Here is a 10,605-nt window from a genome sequence, read left to right as displayed (position 1 = left end):
GGCCAAGCTCATCTATCTCTGGCAGGTCCAGCACTCCATGGCCAAGCTCATCTATCTCTGGCAGGTCCAGCACTCCATGACCGGTCAGTGCAGTGAAGGAGACCAGAGCTGCTGCGGGTCAGAAGGACCTGGAAGGTGCACCAGCTCTGAGCCCCAGGGAGTCTCGGCCGAAGCCCCCATCTGCCTGTCTTGCTCCCCTCGCTCCCATAGTCTGGACGCACCCAGTGAGCCTCCTGCCCCCACCTCCACCTGTGTCCCCAGAACCCAGCCCAAGACGTCTTTTGAATTTCAAAATATCACATCAAAACAGAAGGTTTATAATTTGTCATCAAAGGGAAAACATAAACATCTTGGTTTATCAGAACATTCAAAGAACCTCAAGAACATGGCACCGTGCACAGAGACTTCAGACCCTCCTCGAGCGAGGTTGTTGTCCAGGACTCCCTCCCACCACTGGAGGGTGTGGAGTAGGGTCTGAAGGACCATCAGTGAGCAGGGGCTGCACCCACGGGGCAGGGCTGGAGCTCAGCCGTCCCAGAGACGCGGGACGCTGGGCGAGGAGGCTCTGAGTGAACCCTTGGTCCCCAGCAGCAGCTGGCCTCAGGGCAGGTCTGAGGGACCCATGCAGGTGAGCAGCAACCTCCCAGCCTTCGTTCTGCTCCGTTCCCTTTCCTGGGCCCCACTTAGAGGGACCTAGAGCCAGAGACAGCTATTTGCTCACAGGGTTGTGCCCCGTCCTGAGGCTCCTGCAGGGGCCACGGGCAGGGATACCTGGCTTATAAGTGGCCATGGGCGGCGACACTGGCACAGAGGTGGCCGTGGGCAAGGACACCTAGCACTGAGGTGGCCATGGGTGGGGACACTGGAACAGAGGTGGTCATGGGCAGGGACACCTGGCCTCTTGTCCAGAGGTTGTGGGACTGACTCTGAAGGAACAGGCTTGTCGAGAATTTGGTTCTTCCTAGTGACAAAGACTCTCGAAACCTGCTGAGCGCTGTCTGTACTGTTGGTGCCCATGCCACCTGGAGCATGCGTGCCCTGCTGGAGCAAACTGGCCTGTGGACTCCGGAGGGACGGAGGAACCCGGCCGGTGGTAAATGCTGTTGTTTCTGGAGGGCCGAGGATCCCAGTGAACCCACTAAGGAAAACTCCTATTGAAAACATGAAGCTTCTAATAAAATCATCTTTCTTCTTTCCTGGCCATGCAGCAGGCACAGCCTGGAGGGCTCCTGGGAGGTGGGGGAGGGCTGTGCCTCGCCCCAGCTGTAAACAGCTATTACACTGATCAAAGGAGCTACGCAGACCTAATTACAGAGCTTAAAAATGAAGGAAGAGAGAGGGCTTTGCCTACAATGGGGATCAACGTGGAGTTAAGGTCTCAATCCATCGCGACAACGAGTGGGCAGTTTCCACGGTCAGCTCCTCGGGCTTCCTGTTCCTCCTCCCGGTCATCAGCAGGGGAAGGACCAGACAGAGGACACCCCAAATTCAGATGGTCCAACATCCATCTCAGATGAGAGGAGATGAGATTTTCAAGACTGAAGTGAGAGGGAACCAGCGCTAACACCACACAGATGAAGATGCTGCCATTCGGACAAAAGATGAAACCTCTTGGAAAGAAGAAAAATGCCGGGACTGACAGACTCCCTCCTGCCAAATGGCCCGGCGCCGGGCAGGAGGATCACCCTAGGATGCCCTCCAAGCCCATCTCCTAGGGGTCGCCAGACCCCCGCTCGGGGAGGGGACAGAGGGCCCAGACCCCAGCTTAGGGAGGGGACGGAGGACCCAGACCCCCACTCAGGGAGGGGATGGAGGGCCCAGCCCTCCCGCTCAGAGAAGGGACAGAGTCCCAGCAGACACTGCCCTGGATCCACCAGCGTGTTTACAATTTATCCACTCCCAAGAGTTGCTTCTTGCCAAGGGCTAGAGCCATGGAGGCCAGTGTAACCCCTCCACACGTCAGCTCAGCCCAAGGACTCCTTGTCACCCCTGAGTACCAGTCTGCCTGCATGTTTCTCAACAGCACCTCATCAGTGGCGGATGATCCTTCTTAGATCTACGGCTCTCTGTACTGCCCACTTGTTGGACATGACGCCCCCCAGGCCCAGGCTGGCTCTGCAGGTGCTCAGAGAGCCGTGCGCCCCACGAGAGGCTCCCGGAGCCAAGCGGCCCTCGCTGTCACTCCCATAGCTGGTTTCTCACTCAGCAAGCACGTGCCTGGGAGACACACCTTCACAGGGTGTGGCAGAAAGAATGCCAGGCCGGCGGGAGGGCAGCGGACCCTGCACCCAGGACAGTGGCTGCTGTGTGGCCACCAGCTGGTTGCTGGTCCTCTCTGGGACTGTGGTTTTGTCTGTCTTCTCTCCTGAGGGTGGTGAGGCTGCCCTGAGGGGAGCAATCTCTAAAGCTCCTCCAGGTGGGGACCCTGGGGTTCTCAGGCTGAGTTAACGACGGTCTTGGAGGACATGCAAACCCTCCAGAAGACCGTGTGCAGCTGGCATCTGGAAACATGTCAGAACAGCACCTTCCTCTGTGGCCCGTTTAGGCCGCCTCGGGCAGAAGGGCGCCTTCCTGCAAGTGCCCGCTCTTCAGCGGTGATCGGCAGTTCCAATGCCACCGTGATGGTGGCTCTGAGCGCCCGTCATGTCCCCTGCTGCCCGAGAATCCTGCCCGTGCGGGACCCGGAGCTAGTGGTGTTGGTGTCGGTCCCCAGGCTTTGAGCTCCCCTGGCCCAGCCCCATGGGATGCGTCGGGTCAGGAATGGCAGGGGGTCCGGCTGCAAGAGCAGGCAGCAGCCCGGCCTGCAGGCGCCTGTCCCCACAGTGTTTGCAGGGTTAGCGCTTCCTCCAGGATGCACTCCCTGCCTGGCAGCCTCCACATGGAGCCAGGGGCCTTGCTGGGCCCCCAGGGAGTCCCTCTGCCCCGCCAGCTCCCGTCACAGAGCAGCGTCTGCTCAGTCGTCCTCCTGGGGGGCTGGGACGGGAGGCTGGGTGGGCAGGGCTAGGTCCACCTCCTCTTCACTGTGACTGCAGCGCCCAACACCCACGGCCTGGAACAGACACACAGCAAACATGGGTTTAGTGAATGGATGAAGGCAAACTTTAGTTCCTAGTACTAACCTTCTAGCTTAGATTAACAGTGGGTGGAAGGTGGCGCCTGAATCCGCGTCCTGTGATGGAGCCGCCAGCCCCTCCCGGGTGTGTCTCGCTCACTCACTAAACAAATATTTGTGCTTGGCACTAGTTAAAATATTGGCACAGTGTTTCATTCAATCATGCATTCCTATTCCTTTTAACTATTTTTATTAAATCCATGAAACAAACTGAATTGCCAGAATTGCTAGATTAAGATGTACAATACATAATTAAAGCAAAATGTCAAGAAACATAAACCAGGCAGGATTCCTCACGAATATTCAGCTACAGTGAATCACTCTTTAGTGGATCTTTATTTTCCTCCAAAGGAAGACCATGCATCCAGAAGAAGAGAATTTTAGTCAATTTATATAATATAAATGTATAAATCTACCTCTTTCTGAGGACATGTGGAGGTTAGCACATAATTGGTCTTTCTCAATGCTTCTAAGACCAGTGCCTGCAGAACAGACAGAATTAACCTTATAGTAAAGCCATTTTTAAAAGAAGGCACACCCCTATTTATAGACTCTGACAATCGTATCTTAAAAGAACAGAAATGCTTCCAGTTTTCAGGTTGAAAGCCAAGTATATGCTGGAGTCTGTCCCCATATGCATATCAAACTCTGAAGTGATAGGAAAAAATAGTAAATGTCAGGAGAGGTATGGCCACACTGAGAAACCAGGAGCAGGGAGCTCGGAGCATCAGCAGCAACGAGGAAGCCCTAAGAGGCCAGATTGAAGATGCAGTGTCCATCCCAAGGCTGGGCTCGGGGCCTGTGGGAACAAACAACCACAGGGGGACCCCACTCCCAGAGGCAAGGCGGGCAGGGCAAGGACAGCATGAGGGAATACCAGCAGGGCACTCACGGGGCCCCCAGGGGAGGAGCCAGGTGTGGAACCCCCACAGGGCTGGCAGCTGATGGAGGGTTAGCATCCAGGCAGTGCAGTGTCCGGGCCAGAGAGAGTGGGCAGCACTGGAGATGGGGAGGGAGGGCAGAAGCAGGGAAAGTAGGGGCAGAGGCCCTCTCAGCAGATGGCCCGTCCATGGCCCACTCACTGAGACGAGCCTAGAAACCAAAGCCTGGAAGAGGTCTTCGCCACTTTCCCTAAGCGGGCAAGAAGCTGTCCAGAGGGAAATGTCTACTGCAAACAAGAGCTCACAGTTGAGGATGAGCAGATGTCCTAGAAGCATCGATACATGAAGAGGAGCCTGCTGAGGACCCGATACACGAGGACGCCGCGCTCGGGGGACCAGGCAGCAGGCCAGCAGCGAGCGCAGGAAACGGCCTGAGAGACTAGGCACGTGCATCAGCGGGAAAGTCATGAACAAGAACCAGATAGAAATATTGGCAGTCAAGAATTTAGTGGTCAAAATTTTAAAGTTCAATTTATGTTTTGAATTTTAGAATGGACGTAACAAAAGTGTGGATAGATGAGCCGTAGAAAGAAAAGCTGAGGAACTTTTCCAAAACATCGGAAATCTAACAGTGTAGATGTTAAAACACGTGACAGGTTGAAGAGATACATGTTCATGCAGGCTCTCGAAAAAGAGGACAGAGAAATTACAGAGAGGTCATTATATAGAGCAATAATTCCTAAGAATTTCCCAGTAATGAAACAGACATTAGTCCTCAGTGCCCATCAAATGCTGAGAAGCATAAATAAGTGAAGCTTACCCCCAGACACACCAGACAGAAATATCAGAGCATTAAATATTAAGAGAAATCCTCAAAGCTACAGAAAAAGATCCAATTTCCCAAAAGAAGCAAAAACCAGATTACTATCAGCATCCCTGGATGCATGAAGAAAAATGGAGTGATATTTTCAAAGTGCTAAAGGAAGAGAATTCTGAATCTAGCCAACCTATCCTCCATTGAAGGTTAAGAAAAAACAACTTTCAGACAAACAGGGATCAGTAAGGTACCCACAGACTCCTTCTACATGAACTTCTGGAGAACCCACTCAGACAAGAAGAAAAACGAATCGAACAAGAAACAAGGAATATAAAAAGTAATATCAACAAGTAAATCAGTAAAATGTGTGATCGTCTAAATATGTGTTACCTTTACAAATTTTGAAAAATAAGTATAAAAAGAGATGATTTTTAAAACAATAATCTGAAATTGAAATTCCAGAGAGTGACACAGGGCAGTTCAGATAGACGGACACAGAGGGAAATAAGACTATGCTAATTTTTTTTGTTTTCTCTCAGAGGAGAATTTAGATACTTACTACTTTTAGAAAGTTTTAGAAACAAAATTAATTTATGTTTGTTTTAATAATATAAAGGTAAAAACTAAAAAAATAGAAATACATTGTGTGACTTAAAAAAAATGGAAAAAACCTAGATCAATCTACAAAAAGAAAGAGAAAAACAATAAAGAAAAACAGTAGATAGAGATAGACAATAAGATGGCAGAATTAAGTGCAAGCATTTCTGAAATCATAAAAACTGCAAACTGGATCAACCAACTTCTTAAGAAACATTCATCATTATAAACAAGAAAAATAATCCAGATAAATGCTTTTTATAAGAAATGAACCTCAAACAAAAGAGAAAAATTGAAAATAAAGGAATGGAAAAATATACAGTAAAAAAATATCACCCAAATGGAATCAGATCAGCACTATTAATATCAGCTGAAACAGAATTTAAGGGAAAAAGCATGAAAAGGTATAAAAAGGAATATTTCTAAAAGATCGAAGGAAGATACACCAGAAAAATAGAATCATGAGCATGTTGGAAGAAAGCGTTGAAATACGTAAAACAAAACTTAAGCAGCTTACGGGGAGGACCCGACAAATTCTTCTGCCAAAGCTTCTCTTAGAAACTGACGGATCGACCAAAGGAAAAACAACTCAGGATGTGAGAGTTTTGAATAACTTGATTGATCAGCTAGATCTAATAAACAAACATGCATACAGAGATACAGGGCATGACGCCCCCAGAAAACAGACAATAAAAATCCTCTCCAGGACGCACAAAACACTTGCACAATTGAGCACACACGGGTCACAGAGGGTCTGTGACAAATTTCGAAGAATCCGTGTCACAAAGACCATGTTCTCTGACCTCCATGCAGTAACGTTGAAAATCAACCACGAAAAAGACAGCTTTGAAGGTTGTTCATCTGGAAGTGTCAGGCCATGGATTGCAGTGGACTCTGTAACAAAATCATAAATATTTGCAGGCCCCACAGGCCCAGGTTGGGTGTGGACTGCAGGGTCCCATCCTCGCTGTGCTGCAGGCTGGGTCCTCCGGAAGCTGATGCTGAGAGAGGGTTGGAGTACGAGATATTTATTCGGAATCAACGTCTGCGGAGGGGAAGAACTCAGCAGGCTGAGCAAAGCCCTGCCAGGCCCAGGGTGCTCAGAAGGCATGGCTTGTGGGAGGTGTCCATGCAAGGCTGAAGGCCAGCCCAACCACGCTGCCTTGACCAGTGGTAGCTCACAGGGCCCCAGGAAAGGCCCCAGGAAAGGAAACTCTGCCACTGAGGCAAACCCTGAAAGTGCTGAAAGTCAGAGCCTGCCTGATGGGCTGGGCCACCAGCCCCTCTTGGAGGGGTCTGGACCATGCACCTCCAAACCGACCAGAAGGTGAAGAGGCATGAGTGATCCCCCTTACCAGACCCTGCAGGCACAGGACGGTGCAGGAGCAGTTGGCTCAGTCTCATGGCCCTGCTGTCGCACTGGCTCCTCTCTCAGTCATTCCTGCGAAGCCCTGGGGAGCTTCTCCTCACCACGTGACTGAGACAGACAGATATAGGCCTGGAGTTTGCAGATAGCTCTGCATGAGGTTCTGGCACCCCCTAAGAGTGGACCGCTGCAGGCCCTCCGCTGACTCAGAGGGGGTCCTGGAGGAAAGCAGTGAAGGGAACCCCTCCCAGGGTACGGAACTTTGAGCTGTTCATTGTGCCTGGAAGGAGAGATGGCCAGAAGTACTGATCTACAGTGATTCACAAGCAGCAGCTAAGAATTTGGCCAGATGGTCAAGGGTTGAAAAACTAGTGACAAGGAGGTCTGGGAGAGAAAGCAGACAGATCGCTTTGCTCACTGAAGAGCAACCCAGAGAAGCAGGTGGGTGGGATGGTCTCCTCTGTGATTTCTGCCAGCCTCTGTCCTTCCCCGATGGACTCATGAATCAAGTGGCCATGGCCTGAATGGAGGGTGTGCCTACATCCGACAACACGGACTTCCACTGGCCAAGGTTGGTTTGTCTGCAGCACTACTATGCGCCCAGCCTGCAATGGCAGAGACCCACACTGAGCCCCCGCTGTGGCACCACCCCTGGGGAGGACCACTCAGCCACCTCCCAGGAGGTGGACATCAGACTGCCTCACCACAGAAAGAAAAGCTCTTCATCCTCACATGATGGACGGTCCTCTCACTATGGATTTGCCCTTCCCGCCCCCAAGGCTTCTGACAGGTCCATTGTCTGTGGCTTTAAGACTGCCTTCTTCTTCATTACAGAATTCCACATAACACTGCTTCAAACCAAGAAGGCAAATGCAGTGTAGCTTCAAGCTCATCCTCAGGAAGAACTCGCTGGTTTCACCATGCTCATCAGATTCCCCGAGCAGCTGGCCTGGTAGGATGACCTTCGAGTATTCAGTTATGGTTCCAGCGGTGGCAACACCTTGCAGGGCTGGGGTCGTGTCCTCCAGCAGGGGTCCGTGCTGGGTCAGTAAGCCATATAGAGCGCAGTTACACTACAGCCAGGACTCATGGGTCTGGGAGGCAAGAGGCGGCTCCTTTCACTTTCACCTTGGTGTGACACCAGCCGAGTTCTGCTCCCCATTCCCCAGCTCTGGACTCTGTTCATCTAGAGCTCTTAGTTGCCAAGGGGCACAAGCTTCTCCACCAACACACACAGCAATGAAGCAGCAGAAAGGACCACTGGCCACTGAGGACCACCACGCTGGTGACCAGCAGACAGAGAAGGGAGTTGCTACGCTGCTCATGGTGGGTGGCGGGTCTGATTTTCAGAAGTTGGGCTGCTGGTATACAGTGGGGACAGGGAGGACGAGGCATCTGGAATGCAAGAGACCCTCTGGGGGCTTCTCCATACTCCCATGACCGGTGATAAATGCTAACTGAAAACAACACCCAATATAGACAGGACCCCCAGGTTGAGGTTTCGGCCACCCCACGGGGTAGAGGTGGTGTGTGCTGCCCAGGAGTCCCCTCCAAGGAAGCACTCCTGCCTGTGTGAGAAGAACCTCCAGGTGGCATTGGCTCCACCTGAGGCCATGCCCTTCTTGGGCAGCCTGCACCAGCGACCGAGTGAGGGAGGGGCAACAGCTCAGGCATCTTCACTCTGAGCCTCCCATGGCATCAGCCCTGGTTTTGCTGGGCCTGCCTTGCAGTCCGACATCTCCCCCTGTCTCATCCCGCTTTTCTCTTTTCTTCCACAGGTTTTAATCTGTAATAAACATCTCGTGCCCCAAACACGTTGGTGTCTGTTTCCGGCGATCCACCCTGTGACACTCAGCAGGTGAGGAACCATGAGCAGCCAAGGCACTCAGTGAGAGCAAGGAATGAGGAGGGCGTCATGCAGGAAGGAAGCCACAAACACCAGCCAAGACCAGGTGTCCTGCTGCGGAAGCAAAGACCATAGCGGGTGTAAGTGTTTCCTCCTCACTTTGATATGAATATATCTCCATCCATGTTTACCAATGTTCTCTTTCTTCCCCTCATTCCTCACTATCTAAGATAAGAGGTGTTGTTAGAGTGATTAACCTTCCATCTCAGTAGTTAAGTTGCAGGCTATCAAAGGGGGCGTGTGAACCAGGCGGAAGAGAAATGCACATCAGGCAAAGACAGACCCGAGGGAGGCTGCGCCCTCGCGGGGGGGACAGCGCCAGCATGTCTACAGTCGACTGCGGGAAAGTTAGACGGAAGCATGATGTTGCTATTGCCCTTATTTAGAAGATAAGTATATTCCAAGAAGTGTCTGTGGTTGTCGGGTCGACAATGAGCGGACTGTGGTGGTTTGCACTGAGTCAGCTGGGTTCAGCTGGGAGAGTTGACAAAGAGGAACTTGCATGAGCTCTGGAGGCAGAAGTGAAGCAGCCACCGTGACCTTAAAGGTCATCGGTCAGAGGCGGAGATGGGTGGGAGCAGAAGTGCCGGGCAGTTTCCGAAGTGTCCTTGCTCTTCCTCTCAGCTTGCAGCTCCTCTTCCCAACTGCTCGCCCAGAGGCCACCACGAGACATTTGGTTGCAAATCATAGAGGCAGTAGCCACACAGAAGCTCAGCTTCCCTCAGACCTCCTTGCACTTCCACGCCCTCCACAGCACACGAAACTCTTGGTTTCTCGGACTGACTGGTAGTGACTTATGGTCCCCAGCTTCCCTTATAGACTTCACTCCCTCGGCTCTGCCACAATGCCTATCATAAATGCCTCATCCAATAACACTGATCAGGCACACTCCTCCTCTGATTGAATTCTGACTGAGACATCAACAGATATTTATTGATTGTCTAGGTCGGATGGCACTGGGTCAGGTGCTTAAGTACTCAAAACAGAGCCGAATGCTATTTCTTTCCTTAAGGAGATGTCATTTATTATGTCCATGGTCCAAAGAATCTGCCATTATTATTTTTACAGATAACTTCTTTTGGTATTACTATAATTGTCTACATGTTACTATTTCCCTATCTTTAAAAGACACTCAGGTAGCAAGTGTTGGTGAGTGTAAATGGGTACAACACTGGAGCTCCTTGATAGTATCCACAACTGAGCCTTTAGTAGGACCCACCTGATGATCCAGCAATTCTGCTCCAGGGCATATACCCACCATACGTTCACCAAACAACATGGTCACAGAAGTGCTATTTTAACAGCCAAAAACTGGAGACCACACAGAAGTTCATTAGTGGAGGCATAATTTGTGGTATATCTTCAGAAGTAAGAATCTACAACAGGATGCACCAAGAAGCATAAATCTCACAAACGTAATGAGGAGGATAAGAAACCAGACACACAAAATATATGTAGTCTGATTCCAGCCATATCAAGTTCAAAATCAGGAAAAGCTAATGTAAAGGTTAGAAGTCAGGCTTTTCAGGGTTGAGAGGGAAGGACATAGTGGCAAAGTGGGGAAGGGTCAGGCTTCTGGAAACTGGTGACCCTGGTATGCTCATTTTGTACAACTTCACCAGGTTTTACACTTAAAATTTGTGTACTTTTCAAAAACAAAAGGCTTTTTTCTTAAAGTTATTCCTCTTTCCCTATCCTTATTTAATTTTATTTCTGTATTTCTCTTCATGTCCTAAAAATATATGGGCTACATGTGCCTTATCCACCTTACAGTGTTCAGTCACAGTGAGCAAGTACATCTGTGCAGTTCTCTTTGAATCTTTCAGGCCAGAGGACATTGTGTTCTCAGATTCTTCATAGAGGTCTTTTAATGATGATGGTGATGGTGGTGATCATGGTGATGGTGGTGGAGATAGTGATGGTGGT

Source organism: Equus quagga, chromosome 8, assembly GCF_021613505.1.
Source record: "Equus quagga isolate Etosha38 chromosome 8, UCLA_HA_Equagga_1.0, whole genome shotgun sequence".
In the NCBI taxonomy this organism is placed as follows: domain Eukaryota; kingdom Metazoa; phylum Chordata; class Mammalia; order Perissodactyla; family Equidae; genus Equus; species Equus quagga.
Note: the sequence above shows the minus strand (reverse complement) of the source record.